Source organism: Cavia porcellus, unplaced genomic scaffold (assembly GCF_034190915.1).
Source record: "Cavia porcellus strain 051 isolate PalLab524CR breed Dunkin Hartley unplaced genomic scaffold, mCavPor4.1 scaffold_28, whole genome shotgun sequence".
Lineage (NCBI taxonomy): Eukaryota > Metazoa > Chordata > Mammalia > Rodentia > Caviidae > Cavia > Cavia porcellus.
The window spans coordinates 39,772,093-39,786,237 of NW_026947511.1; the positions used below are offsets into that span (position 1 = coordinate 39,772,093).

The 14,145-nt window shown below is 58.5% G+C and overlaps 1 protein-coding gene across 3 annotated transcripts in view; it reads left to right on the top strand.

The window, feature by feature from the left end:
• Positions 1 to 14,145, top strand: part of LOC106028541 (uncharacterized) — an 81,675-nt gene that overhangs the window by 37,725 nt on the left and 29,805 nt on the right. For 2 of the 3 annotated variants that reach the window (XR_010044054.1, XR_001202172.3), the window contains exon 3: positions 9,940 to 10,104. The exons of the other annotated variant lie outside the window; for it this stretch is intronic. The gene's annotated coding sequence lies outside the window, so the exon portion shown is untranslated. The remainder of the gene's footprint in view (positions 1 to 9,939; positions 10,105 to 14,145) is intronic. 3 annotated transcript variants of the gene reach the window in all.

A 14,145-nucleotide genomic window follows, 5' to 3' on the forward strand; every position in this document is an offset into this window, starting at 1 on the left:
CTGGTCAGCAGAAGGGCCGCCAGTCTAGGGTGGGGGTTGCCTTTTTCTGCAGGAAGGTGACCCTTGCCATGCGGGCACCCTGGCCAGAAACCACCTTACGGGAGCCGCCCCGGGAGATGTAGGCTCCTGCTGCCCTGCACGCCGGCCCTCAGCAGCCACCCTACCTGCAAACCTCAATGTGCCAGTCAAGGAAGTGTGTGTTTGAGGCAGTGTGGCGGCCACAGAAAGAGGGTGCCCCCTAGGACACGGCCGGAGGTGTGCTGAGTCCAGAAGAGATGGCCTGGTTCCCGCGAGTAGCCTGGTGCTGGAGGGTGGATGGTTATTAGTTTGTCAGGAGAAGTGAGGCCATCTGGGTTGTGACACAGACTTAGAAGCTCAGGTGGGGACGCAGGGGGTAGCAAAGACCACTCCGAAGGGACTCCTGCAGCAGGAGGGAGTCGCCCCCCTCGGCTCTGGGGCGCTCTGCCTGGTCCTTCCTCCAGGGGGCGCTGCGCCGTCCGCGGGTCCCAGTGACCCGCCTTGGGTTCTGAGGACCGGTTCTAGGTCCTAACCCTCCCGGGGGTACCGGGGTCGGAGCGATGCAGCTGTGGTATGTGACAAAACCATCCCCTCCCCCATGCACGCACACATGCGCACGCACGCAGCAACAGGGTGTGGGATGGGGGGTCCTGGTTCTAGGGTGCCCCAGATCAGCTGGGGGATTGGGTAGAAGCTGGTGGGGCCTGTGCGCCCAGAGGTTTATTATTAGCCAGATTAGCCAGCATTAGTGGGGGGCGCAGTGGCCGGCGACATAGCTGGCGTGGCTGGCATAGCGGCGGGGCCTCCTGCGGCGCGGTCTCGGAGGCTTCAAAGGGGCTTAGCGAGGCCCTGGTGGCACTGCCACTGCGGCCCTTGGGAGGGCAGGAGAAGGCGGCCTTTGTGCGCGGGAGGATTAGGTTTCTGGCCTGGAAGGAATTTTAAACTGCTGGGGCTGAGCCGCTGGGGACCCTCCTCCCAGCACCACGAGGAGGGGTGAGCGCTGCCTGCTTTCCCATGGGGGTCCCCTTCCTTGCTCCCACGGGGGCTGCTGAGGGGGCCCAGATCTGCCAATAAAAACCCAGGACTTCCAGTGGGACTGAGTACTTTTTCAAAGTGTAAACACACCTCAAATACCTCGGAGTGGGCTATACTTCTGTGAAACACGATTTGCTATTAATCTGCCAACCAACTTAACTGAGGGCTTTGCACTGTTTTTTTCTGGCAGCCCTTGAGACAGCTGAAATGTCTAATTGGTGGCCCCAAGTAGACCTCAGTGCTCCTGAAAGTCCGAGTGTCACATTTGAGAACCAGAGAGGGTAGGGCTGGGTCTCTCCCCTCAGACAAGAACCCCTGCCTCCTTCCTGAGACAGCCACTTCCTGCAGACCCAGTGGATGGTCACCTGAACACGAGTCCCAGGCCCAGCCACATGGCTCTCTGCCCACAGGGGGCGCCAGGGCCCAGAGGACTGACCTGCAAGTGGATGGGTCTGGTTGCTGGAACCCTGTGCTGTGGAAGTTTGGGGTTGGGCACCCCATCCTCTGAGGTTTCCCACCCAGTCCTGGCCTTGCTTGGGCAGTTGAAGGCCATGTCTGCCTGGTCCAGAAGCTGTGGCCTTGGTTTCTACCAGGAGGGGACAGGTGGCCCTTGATGCAGAAGGCCCTGGATGTCTCTTTGATAGGCACAGCCTGCAGGGCCACCTCCTCTAGCATCCCTGGTCCCCACAGTTGTGGTCCCTGTCCCTCTTCCCCCGGAAGCCTGGCCCACGTGTCCCACGGGTCTGGCCAGTGCTCTGGCCCTCAGCAGGGGGTGCTGCTTGTGCCCGGGTCTCCTGGTGAGAAGGACCCTATCTATTTCCTCCTTCCTCATAGAGCTGGCCTTGGGGGACAAAAAGGGGGGGAGGGGAGAAGGGGAACCCGAGGTGTAGAGGTGGTAGGTAGGCAGAGCAGGGAAGGACCCTCAGCCCCCTCCCTGTTGCCTTCCCCCTCAGGGCTCTGACCTCTCTCCTTGAAAGCTGAGGGAAGCCTGGGAAAGCCCTTTCCCACGGTCGCAGCCCCACGCCCTCCTCCCCTGGCCCTGGCATCCTGGTCTTGCCCTTGGCGATGTGTGCCCACCCCAACCCAGTGGCCCCTCCTCAGCCCTAGGGCCTGCCGCTGCCGCTGCCGTGTGTGACACCATCACCCCACGTCTCAGGCCGCCAGTCATCAGGTCGGCAATTAGCTACTTCCTCCCGGCCACATGAGGCCACCAAACGTCACAGCCCCTCCTCCAGCCAGGGGCGGCGGGAGTGCTGGGGGTGCCCCCTACCCTTTGTAGTCAATGCCAAGTCCTGGCATGATGCCCCCTCCCGAAGCCGCTGAGGGCTGAGTAATGAGCGCCCATCTAGGAGCGGGGAGCTGCGGCTGCCTCCTCCCCCATCACCCCATGCCATGCTGGGCGGCGCAATGCTGGCTCAAGGGCACCGGCTGCCAGGCCTGGTCAGGGCTGGAAACTCAGGTGTCCCTGTCCCCAGTTGCAGGCAGTTTCCCCCAGGCCCTCACCTGGGGAACAGGTCAGAGTCCCGTGGGCATGCTCCCTGCAGCTCCTCCCATGCTGGCCACGCCTCCCACCCTCCCTAGCCCCAGCCCCTGCCCCTGCCCACCCCCCACCCAGAGGCAGTAAGTTCAGCCTCAAGGGAGCTGCTGAGCAGGAGCCTGCAGAGGAAGCAGGAGGGCAGGAGGGCGGAAGGAGAGGTCCCACTCCCACTTCCCTGGCCTGGGGGCTTCTTGGGAGGCAAAGGCGGGCAGAACTCTTCAAGGGGCTGAGTGGGTGAGCAGGTTGTGGGGAATCACTGTGGTTCAAGTTAGGAGCTGGGCGAGGGAGGTGATTCCAAAGAGAAAAAAAAAAAAAAAAATCCAAGCTGGGCATAGCGGTGCACACATGCAATCGCAGCACTTGGGAATCTGAGGTATGAGGATTGCTATGAGTTCCAGGCCAGCCGGACTTCACAGTGAATTCAAGGTCAACCTGAACTCCATCATGAGACCTCAAAAATCAAACAACAAATAACCCAACACATATAAACTGATGTATGGTCCCCAAGGCCTCAATGGTCCCACCAGCCCAGTGGGGACTGAGGGTACCATTTAAACTTAGGAGTGAGGTTTAAATTAGAACCCTGCTGGCCCAGGCTGCTCCCAAGCCTACATCGCTCCTGGGGACCCTCCGCAGTGCTGTTGCAGGTGGTGGGTTTGCAGGGAGATGTGCAATCTCCTCCTAGGCTCCTCTGCACACCCATTTTTCTTTAGTTACTGGGATCTAAAATGTGGGGCACAGGCTGAGGGTGTGGTGAGCGTGGGATGTGTGGTGCCGCTCCCATGGGAGCTGGGCTGGCAACTGCCCCACCCTCCGTGGCTGGTACGACAGGTAGCCGGGCACTGGCTCCTGGCCCCAGGAGGGGGTGAGTCAGCTAGCACCTCCTAGACCAGGCAAGTGGGGTGCAAAGGACAAGATCCTGGGCTCAGGGGCTTTCGAGGAACGTTCCTGGAAGGAGACTTGGGCACTGGCTGCTGTGGGAGCCACCACCAGGGCCTGGATCTGGCTCTGCAGATGCTGTAGATCGAGCTTCTCAGCGCAGCCTCTGGGCTGGGCACCCTGCTGCCACCGCTCAGCGTTACCACCCTTCTCAGCCTGTCTAGCAGGGTCTCCACGCCCTGGATGTGGAGCATACAGACGCACACGTACATGTGCATGTGCCCTTGGCCAAGCAGGCTCCGGTGAGACTGCAGCAGCGGCCACTCTGCACCCTCAGGCTGGGCCCGCTGCTCACGCCCACTCGGGTTCCCACGCACACGCACAGGGGAGCAGATGTACTCACTGCTGCGCTCCCTGAAAGGTGTGTCAGCATCCCCAGGACCTGGGAATTGGACTGCATTTGGAAAAGAGTTCTTTAATAATCTGACTGATTAAAACGAGCCTTCCCTGGGGTGGAGCAGGCCCCAGAGCCAATGCCTGGTCCCAGGGTACGGTGTGGAGAAATCTGGAGACCCAGAGACATGAAGGTGGCAAAGAAGCCAGCCTTAGTGACAGCTTGGGTTCAGACTTCCTGCTCCTGCCCTGGGAGTGAATACGTTTGTGTTTGGAGCCCCTGAGTGTGTGGCCGTTGGTATGGTAGCCACAAAGCTGGCCCCAGCTCAGGGATGATGTGGGTGGGTTCCCTTAGGGGGCTCCTCTGCCTCTGCTTCTCCTTCTCTTGTGATTAATCCACTAGCTCCAAAACAGCTGATGGTCCAGAGAATCTCAGGATTGTGCAATCTTTCCTTTCCTTCCCAGAGTTCTTTATCAGACTGCTCCCTCAAAATCTGCTTCCAAGGACGACATGTAGCAGAAGATTCCAGCTTCTCTGGATCTATTAGTCAACAACAGGAAGCAGTCTAAACAGCCATGCATAGTTGTGACAAAACCACTTAAGGGAAAACTACTCAGCAGTGAAAAGGGAGTGTGGGGTGAGCAACAAGGATGACCCTCGTGTGTGAACTATGTAAGGCAGACGCAAAAGGATGCAGGCTGACTCCCTTCATTTAAGAGCAGATAAAACAGATCTATGCGAACAAGGCCTTATGGTGCAGCGTACACAGGAAAAATCTACTGCACCAAGTCTTTAAGCTTTGTGCAATTTGATATGCCAGTATGACTACACAATTAAAAAAATTGCTAAAAACTGGGTGCCCAGGAAGTTCATAGCCAGAAGCCACCGAATAGAATTCTCTGAGGACATCTGCAGCTCAGGTGTGGACTCCCCAGAGCAGGGATCACACACACGCGCGCACGTGTGCATGTGCGCGCACATACACACACCCTCGTTCACGGGGGAAAGCCTCATGTATGGCCCCCAAAACTTGCGAAGCCAGGCCTGAGGCTTCGGGTTCCCCTGGCCCACAGACAGCACTAGCATAGTGGCAAATGTCCAGTGACAGGGACCTTCCTCTTCGCTCCCTCTCCACAGCCCTGGTGGCCACAGGGCCTTTCCTGTGGCTGACTTCCTATGGCATTGGTCGATGGCCAGTGTCCATCCCAGGGCTGCCCAGGGAACCCTTGCCGAGATGAGTCTTCCAGTAGAAAGGGACTTGGCTGGAACCGGTCTGCTCCCCCTTGCAAGAGCAATAGCAATAGTTTCTTATTCAAAACAAAAACTTGCTGGCAAAGGAAAAGCTGCTTTTTAAGCTGCGTTGTGAAGTGGTGTGGATACCCCAAGCAGCTTTGGGGTGTGTGGCATGTTGCCGTTTCACAGGCAAGCCACACAAGGATCTCAGAATAGGGGCAGCTCATGCCCCACATGTGGGTGGGGAATCTGTGGGGGCCGGAAGGAGAATGGGATCTAATATCTGCTTTCCCAGCATCCCAGTGTTTTCCGCCGGCCTGGCCACCCTGGCTCCTTCTCTCCCTGGTTGTCACCCAGGGCAGAGCTCGGGGTTCCCTCCAGGTGTGCCACAGTTTGAGACTATGGTTCTGGGGACAGCGAGGACAGCGGGGAGGGTGAGGACAAAGCAAGCTGTCCCTGGGGGCCCATGCTGGAGTTGGGGGAAAGCCCCACTCTTTTCTGCCTCTCCTGGCCAAGCTACTGGGATGTGAGGGTCAACCAGCTGAGCCACAGCAGGGCCACCCTGAGCAGGAGCTGTCCAGGCTCTGGCCCTTCCCGGGAGGATCTGCAGGAGGGGCTGCTCTTAAGGATGGGCACAGCAGCGGGAACAGGATGGCCTGGGCCAGGTGTTCCTGCCCTGCCCATGCCTCCCTAGCAGGGGGTTCGGTGACAGGTGTAACAGAAGCCACGTCCTCCTCACCAGCCCCAGGACGTTATGAGATTCTGTGTCCCCAGCCTCTCCTTGACCCAGGACTTTTCCTGCTCCCCCAGGGACCTGAAACTGCAGGCTAAGAAGGGTCCCTCGTCTGAGCCCTCCAGGATCAGGGCCAGGGTGGGCAGTGGTGCCCCAGGCACCTTTAGCACAGTCACACCCACAGCCCCAAGCTGCTCACACACCACCCTGACCTCGGGGTGTGTACGGGCAGCAGGGGTCCCCAGAGTCCACCATTCCCCTTCCAGCCCAGCTCAGAGCTCACTCAGCCACGCACAAGGTGGGCATGCAAGCAAGCACATGTGCCACTCTGTCCCTAAGCTGGGACTGAATCAGGTGTTCTCTGGGGCTGCAGGACTGGGCAATGTTTTGGGGTGAGTGTGGGGCATTTGCTCCCCATTTGGCTCCGAAGCTCAGCCCCCTGGCCCCAGACCCCTGGGGGGCAGGAGCTCTAGCAGCCTCGATCCTCCCCACTGGGCAGCACAGGTTATTAATAAACTTGTTCCTGACTGGGAAAGCTCAGGCCAATCACAGCGGCACTTTCCAGGAATGCCACCCAAAGGGAGCCTTCCTGTGACCCCGGGTTATTTCCCACCCTGACTTCATCCCTTTGGCGTGTGTGTGTAGCTCCCGCCAGGCCCTGCCCAGCAGGCCGCTGTCACCTGGCAGCTGACGTCACATTGGCGGCCACCCAGGGCAGATCCCACAGCACGCGGGCAGGGGCGGGGTTGGCGCTGCTTCCTGTCCCGCAGGCAGTGGCTCCTCCCCACCCCTGCCAGGCCACTGCCTGCCCCACGCCTGTGACGCTTGGTGACGCTGCCTGGCGCTTGATCCTCGTGGGGAGGAAGCTGAGAACCTTTGGCCCTGAGGGCAGAGAGCCTGGCCAGGCGGGTTTCTGCCGGTTTCTGGCCTCGTGACCATGGACTGGCAGATTTGACCTATTTGTAGTTCAATGTCATCCTTTGTAAGTTGGGGATGAAAATGCCCATGATGGTGGCCATGAGGACACGGACCTGTGGTGCGAACTGTGAAGATCTGTGAGAAACAGCGCAACGGCTGAGTTTAGGGCTGGGCCTCTGTCCATACTGCATTTCTTTCTTTCATTTTTATTTTTGTTATTATTATTATTTGGAATAGGGTCTCGCTCTGTGGTTCAGCTGGCCTTGAGCTCACTTTATGGCCCAGGTTGGCCTCAAACTTGCAGCGATCCTCCTGCCTCAGCCTCCTGAGTGCTGGGATTACAGGTGTGTGCCTGCTCATCCAGTGATAATTCCTTTCTTGTCTTTGTGGCTACCACAATATCACTCACATCTCTACTGTCACTACTGTGTCTACGGTAACCTGCCCGTCGCTGCACAGCCCTGTCATCGTCACACGCACCCTCCTGTCCCAGCTCTGCCACAGTCTACCCCCCCAATGCTTGGTCACCCTAAGAATACTGCCCCACCCACACTCGGTAAGGTCCAGGTCATGTGGGTGGCCCTGTGGGGATGCGTCCTGTCCCACCTTGCTTCCTTTAGTCCACACCCCTTTCTTTAATCCTCCCTGGTCTGCAAAGTTGGCCCCACCCCTTTCTCCTCCCCATGGCCCAGGGGCTCTGGTTCAGGTCCCAGCTCTGATGCCAGCTCCCACCTTGGCACATCACCTTCCCTGTGCGTGCCTCAGTTTCCCATGCCATCAGTTGGATTGCAGTTGGATATGAGGTCTTAGAGAGCTGTGATGAGATCCTGAGACCGCATCAGTGCCCCTGCTGCCCTTGAAGCACCCCACGAGTGCTCAGAACCACCAACAATGGCACTATCCCTCCTGCTGCCCCGGGCTGGTCAGCACTGTCCTTCGGTGAACAGAAACATCGTGGGTGTCCAGCGTCTCATGAGGAGGAAGGTGACTCCATGCTTCAGCTTCAGGGCGGCTGCTGCAGGGAAGGGACACAGGGAAGTCAGCCACACCAAGCTCAGTTTGAATCTTGATGTTATCTATGGCTGGAGCGACTCAGTCTTACTTTCCTCATCTGCCAAGTGGGTCACCATGCCGGTGTGAGAGGCCACCGTCGCTGCTGGTTTCTGTGAGTGTGCTCGTGAACCTAGACCACAAGTGGCTCAGAGCCAGCACTACCTAGGGGGGTCCCACCCTCCCCGTGAAGGACATCTCTACCGCAGCCTCTTTGGAGAGTCCCTGGGGAGGATGCTGAGCAGCAGGAAGTGGACGAGTTCCAGGGCAGCCCTATCCATGACTGACCCTTGGTCTGAGCTCAGAAGGACACTGGGTCCCAAGCTGGGTAGAGCCAGGCTGCAGGCCCAGGAGGTGGGACTAAGGGCAGGGACACTGCAGGGGAACCTGGAAAGCTTCCTTTCCCAGGGTCCCGAGTGCACTGATGTCCAGTGACATCCATCCAGCTGCAGCTGTCCCAGGACCCCCTCCTTTCTTCTCTGTTTCGCCCCAGCCATGAACCCCAGGAATAAACAGGAGCTGCCGTGTGCCTCACAATGTAAACGGCTGGGCTGTGTTTATGTTGTCTGGCCCTGGCTGGGTCCTCTGCCAGCTTGGAAGGGTCACACCATGTTGAACGTCACACAAGCAAGGCATCTGGGTTCTGCTGTGTGATGGTGGGGGCGGGGACAGGGACCAGAGAGACAGCAAAGCTGGAGTCTGAAGAGTCAAGGCTGTGGGAAGAGAGGGGGGCAGGACCCCCCCCCCATAAGAGCTCCTCTGCTCTGTTCCTAGAGCTGCAGGCTGGAGTCCTAGTCCTAGAGACCCAAGTCACTCTTACGCCGGCCTCCAGGGTCACAGAGCCCACGAGTGCCCAGGCACTGCACCCCGCTACAGGTCTCCCCTAGGTCAGGAAGCCTTGGGCTTCCAGGGGCTGTGATGTCCCCCGCTCTCTGAGCAGGGAAGGTCCCGAGGGAAGGAAATGGTGGAGGAAAGGGGGCTAGCAGTGCCCATGCCGGGGACTGGACCCGGATCTGAGGGTAGAGCACCCCCACCCTGGGCCGCCATACTGAGGGTCAGGCTTCAGAGTCAGCAATATTCTGTCAACATTTCCCGCTGCTCCAGAAACAGGGTGAGAGAGCTGGCCTTGTTCCTGGGAGTCCTGGTCTGGGGGACGCAGTCCTGTCCTGGGGAGCCTGACCGTCCACCCTGGGGGAGGCAGGGGGAGCCCGAGGGCTTCACAGTCTTTGGGAAGGAGGAGTCAGACAGGTGTCAGGCAGGTACTTTCCTCTACGCTGTCCTGATTAGGAAGCAAGGCTCATCTCTGCCTCCCGGGGCCCTGTTCCTACTGCCAACCTTGAGCTTCCCACCTGGCCCTGGCGGGGTGGTGGGCACATAGCCATGTGACAGGCATGCCACTGGGAACCAGCACGTCTCAGGAATGACACCCAGGGAGGGATATTTTGGTCTGGGAAGTTTCCTGCACACCCTAAAATAACTGGCTGCTACCGGGACCCACACCATTGGAGGCGGCCACCAGCCCAGTGGGGCGCCCCAGCCCACTGTGTCCCTCAGCTCCTGGACAGGCTCCACTGCACCTCCCCACTCAGCCACTGGAGCTGCCCCTGTGGATCGAGTGGGTGGCCCCTCCTGTTGTAACACAGAGGTGTCCCTGGTGTGGAGAAACCAGATCTGCCTCCCCATGGTTCTGTGTCTTCTGGGGGATCTTGGGGGCCCAGCCTGGGCCTGGCAGTGCCCGGCTGCCCTGCCGCCGGCCACATGGCCCCTGACAGAGGGTTCACATGTCCCAGCGCCAGCCGCCACCTGCTGCCTCCACCTCCCAAAATAGGAAGGGCTGGCCTTCTCCCATTACGGCGCACGCCCCACTGCCCTTGTCCCTAGCGGAGGGGACTGACCTTCAGGGCAACTGTCCTCAGTGGGTGTCAGAAGGTGGCCCAGGGCTAGAGGCAGAGAGGGGTGTTTCTGTCCCTCTAAGGGGGCCCTGTGTCCCCCGGCCCTCTGTCCCCCTGCATCCCGCAGCACAACCCTCAGGCTGGGGCCCACATGATACTCATTTGCTACCAATTACTGCAGGCAGAGACGCTGGGGGTCAGAGCTCCAGGAGAGCTGCACACACGGAGCTCCCCTCTACCCATTTTGCAGATGGTCAGCACTCGCCCGTCTGAGGCGCACAGCACTGCCAATCAAGCCTCAAAGCCCACTGTGAAGAGGGCTGAGCCATTTAATGGGAGACACAGGGAGCCCAGAGAGGATGCCCAAGGCCGCACAGCACAGCAAGGAGGTGGAAAAGCTACTATTCAAACCCAGGTGAGAACAATGTTGTCCTTAAAAAAGAAAAAAAAGACTTTACTGTGCGAAAATGTAAACATTCAAACCAACAGAACAATGTGACCAAGGCGTAAATACCCATTACCAGGACAGAACCACAGCCACCTTGTCAGATTTGCTTTATCGCCCGCCCTTGTGCTCAAGCGTTTGAAATTCTAGATGCTATGGCGTCATCCGGATGCTTCCCAGTGCAGCTCTAAGATAGCAAATCCATCTTCTTCCCTAACCAGGAGCTCACCATCCTCACACGGAATGGGATGATTTCCCACTGTCCTCTGGGTGCGGCTTGTGATCAGTCCCCCAAACCATCCCCTGTGCATTGCAGGGTGAGGAGACGGGACTTGGGGTGACATGGTTTCTAGATAGGAGAGTAAAGGGGACATGGGGGACCAGGGTTGGGGGGCTAGAAGTTGTAGGAAAGCACAGGGCCTGGTGATGTGGGAACCATGGGGTGGGGGGGGGGAATCCCAGGAGAACCTCTTGCCCACATACAGCTGTCCCTGGGGTCTGGGGGTCCTCACCTCCTGGCCCTTCTCACCCTGGGCCTTGGAGCAGGCTGCTAAAACAGCACAGGGGGGCAGCCGAGAACCCCTCCTTGAAGGTCCACCAGCCCTGGAGGGTCACACTCTAGGTGAGGGTGCCACTGTGTGGTCCCTCTCATGGCAAGGGAGGACGCCTTCGTGGAACCTTGGGCCAGCTGGCATGGCAGTGGCAGGTGGGGTCTGCTTGCTGAAAGTCAGCTGGATCAGGGACCCCTCAGCTCCCTCCTCTTCCAGCCATGGCCTGGCCACTCCTGTGGCAAGAAGTGCCTCAGGGGCCTCCTGGTCTCTGTCCCTGACGGTGACTAACGTGCTCAAAGTCAGAAGGCACAGGGCCTGGGTCTCCCCCAGGGGCTGCAAGAGGCCTGGGTTGAGTCTCCTGGGACTGCATCCTGTCCCTAGGAAGCCTCAGACTAAAGAGGATGTGGCCCTGTCCTCGAGGTCTCCCACGCCTGCTCAGATACATGGCACCGGCTGCCATGTGGCCATTGCAGAACATCCTCCCGCCTGAGACACAGGGACACAGGGACAGCGCATAAGCTCCCACAGGACAGGGACTTTCTGTCTCGCTTTGTTCTCCAGATGCATCCTGAGGGGCGGGCACAGTGCCTGGGATCTCACAGGTGATTTTCACCACTGCCATATCTCATGATGAGGACACTGACCTTCAGAAACTGGAGACCAAACCCCACCACTGAGGAGTGACAGAGGCCCGGCTTTCTCTCCAGGACTAGAACTAGGAAGATGTGGCCCTGTGTGTCCTCGGGGACGGAGCCCTCTGTACCTCGGCTTGTGAAGGGCTGCTGGGGGACTGTCCCCCGGAGAGCACAGAGATGGGTGGTGAGGTCTCCAGAGGTCCGTGCTCGGGGCCTGGGGAAAGTACCCCGTGAATACTTGAGGACCCTAAGGAGCATGAAAGGGGCCAAACAGACGTGGGCAGAGAGAGGGTCTTTACTAGTGACTGACCGTTGAGCAGGGGCTCAGGCTTCCTGGAGGAACAGAAGAATCAGCAAAATACCACGGGGCCTTGGGGCCAGGCGGCCTCTGCAGACACTCACGTCCATGGTGCTGGGCTCTGTGGTTATTGTGCAGGCACTAAATTAATTGTCCCCTTCCTCAGCATCAAAGGCAGGAGCCTGCTTCCCACGGTGGCGGTTGGCTTTTGTGAAGGAGCCCTGGGGTCCGCACTGGCCACAGTGGCCAGCTCTCCAGGCAGAGACCCGTGACTGTGGGTCCTCGGTTGACCGGGGACCCCACTGAGCTCTGGTTCTCGGGGCTTTTTGCTCAGTGCAGCTGCTGAGGCGGGACGGATGGGCAGCAGCGAATGGAAAGTGACGACATTTTCCCGGAAAGCTTTCTCAGGCCCTGGTGGGCACCGAGCGCTGACTCGGGGAAACCTGAGCCCTGCGGGTAGGCGCCTCTCCACGCAGGGGGCCTGCTGCTCGTGGGCAGCCTGGGTGGGCCAGAGCTTGGTGGTTGAGTGCTGCTGTCTGGGCCCAACCCAGCAACCAGAGTTATGCTGGGAAAAAAATCACTTCCTCTCTCCTTGGCTTTTATGTCTCTCAGTGTCAAGACCAAAGCTCCTGTTGTGACCTGTGAAGTCTCTCGTGATCTCACCCCACTATCCGCCTGCCCCCCTCACACACTCCTCTCTTCCCTTTGCATTTCTCAACCATGCTGGACATGTGCCTGCTGCAGGACCTTTGCACGGCCTTCTGGTTGGTTGCTGTTCTCTCAGAAACCCTCTAGGTCCAGTACCATCTCAAGGCTTTGTTTAGATATCACTGTCTCAGTGAGACTTTCCCTGACCACCCTACTTACCTGATCTCCCTGCACCCTGGCACTGTTATAATTTAGGTCAAGAGTGACATGAAACTTACACGCTCAGAAATGGGGCTTTTGGGAGGTAATGAGATCAGGAGGACGCTGTGCTCATTAGTGGACCAATCCACTGACGAGTGTGCTGTTGGAGTTGGTCACTAGGGGTGTGACCTGGAATGTCCATCTCCTTTCCTCCTCCGCCAGACCGCCCTGCTATGCTGACCAGGAGCTATAACTGTGGGCCAAAATAAACCTCTCCTTTCAGTTGTTGGTGTTGGGCCTTGTGTCTCAGTGACGTCAGTGACAGCCTATTCTGTGATACCCTCTTTGTTTCCCCCAGTCTCTTGCAGTCTCATATAGTCATATACTCAGAATGGGTCCCTGTTCCAGCTCCTGGATCCTGTAACTTCAGTGGGCTGGACTATGTGTCCTCTCCTGCCATACACACAGAATTTGCGTCCACTGAGAGCCTTGGAATGTCACCTTCTTTGGAGGTGGGGGTCTTTGCAGGCATAATTAAGAGTCCCAAGATGAGCACATCCTGAATTTAAGGCTGCTGATAAATCTAGTGATTAACAAGCAAAAGAGGACACAGGCAGACCCAGGACGAAGGCCACCTAAAGATTTCAGCAATGCAAACACAAGCTAAGGGACACAGGGATAGCTCATAAGCATCCCCAGCCTGGCCCTGGCTCCCACAAGACAGGGACTTCCTGGGGTCTCACTTTGTTCTCCAGATGCATCCTGAGGGGCGGGCAAGTGCCTGGGATCTCACAGGTGCTGCTCCTACACCTTTGTCCAAGGGCTAAATCAGAGGGCAGCAGGCCTCACAGTACGGGTGGCATCTCTGCCACACCCCACAGCCAAGGGACCGACCGTCCCAAGACCAATCTCGGTGTCTCCACCACTGGGGCAGTGACTGCCCATTCCCCCAGCTCTTTTGCAGCTCTGGCCCCTGTGCCTCCTGCCTGCAAGTCCAGGCCCCAAGGCCACTGTGAGTGGGGGACAGAGGTCACAGGCTGGAGCTGATGGCGCTGGCCCTGTCCACCTCTACACTGCTAGGTCTGTACCAGGCAGCCCGGCTCTGTCTCAACTTTCCTGAAGACGTGGGTTTCTCTGGGGAGTCGGTTATTCTGGGAGTCCTCACCACTCACACCGGTGGTTGTCGCATCCAGATGTGTCAGTCTGGAGAGGCTTTGTGACTTTGGTGGACCAGAGGAATGCAGTAGAGGTGACACTACTCAGGGTCTAGGCTCAGCCTGTAGGGTCCGACTTCCCTCCCTCCTTCTCTCTTCCCTTCATCCTCCTCAAGCTGCGGCCATGCAGTTAGGAAGCCCAGGCTGTTCTGCTGCCCAGAAGCCCTGAAGGTCTCCACTGGGCAGAGGAGGACAGGGCCTCAGACCCGTCAGCAGAGACACTTGGGACCTCGGGGTGATTCCAGTTCCCAGGTGAGACTTGCAGAGCAGCCAGGGTTGTGACAAGTTAAGATGTCGTCATCTGAAGGCACTATCATCCAGGGCTGGTTAGTTTTGGAGGTCTGCGTCTTGGGTGTGATTCTACAACATGCAGCGCTCTCTAGCTCAGCCGGAAGTGGTTTCCAAGGGTGCACAGATCTCAGCCCCTGTGGTCACAGGGCCTGTAGGGGAAGGATGTGGCCTGT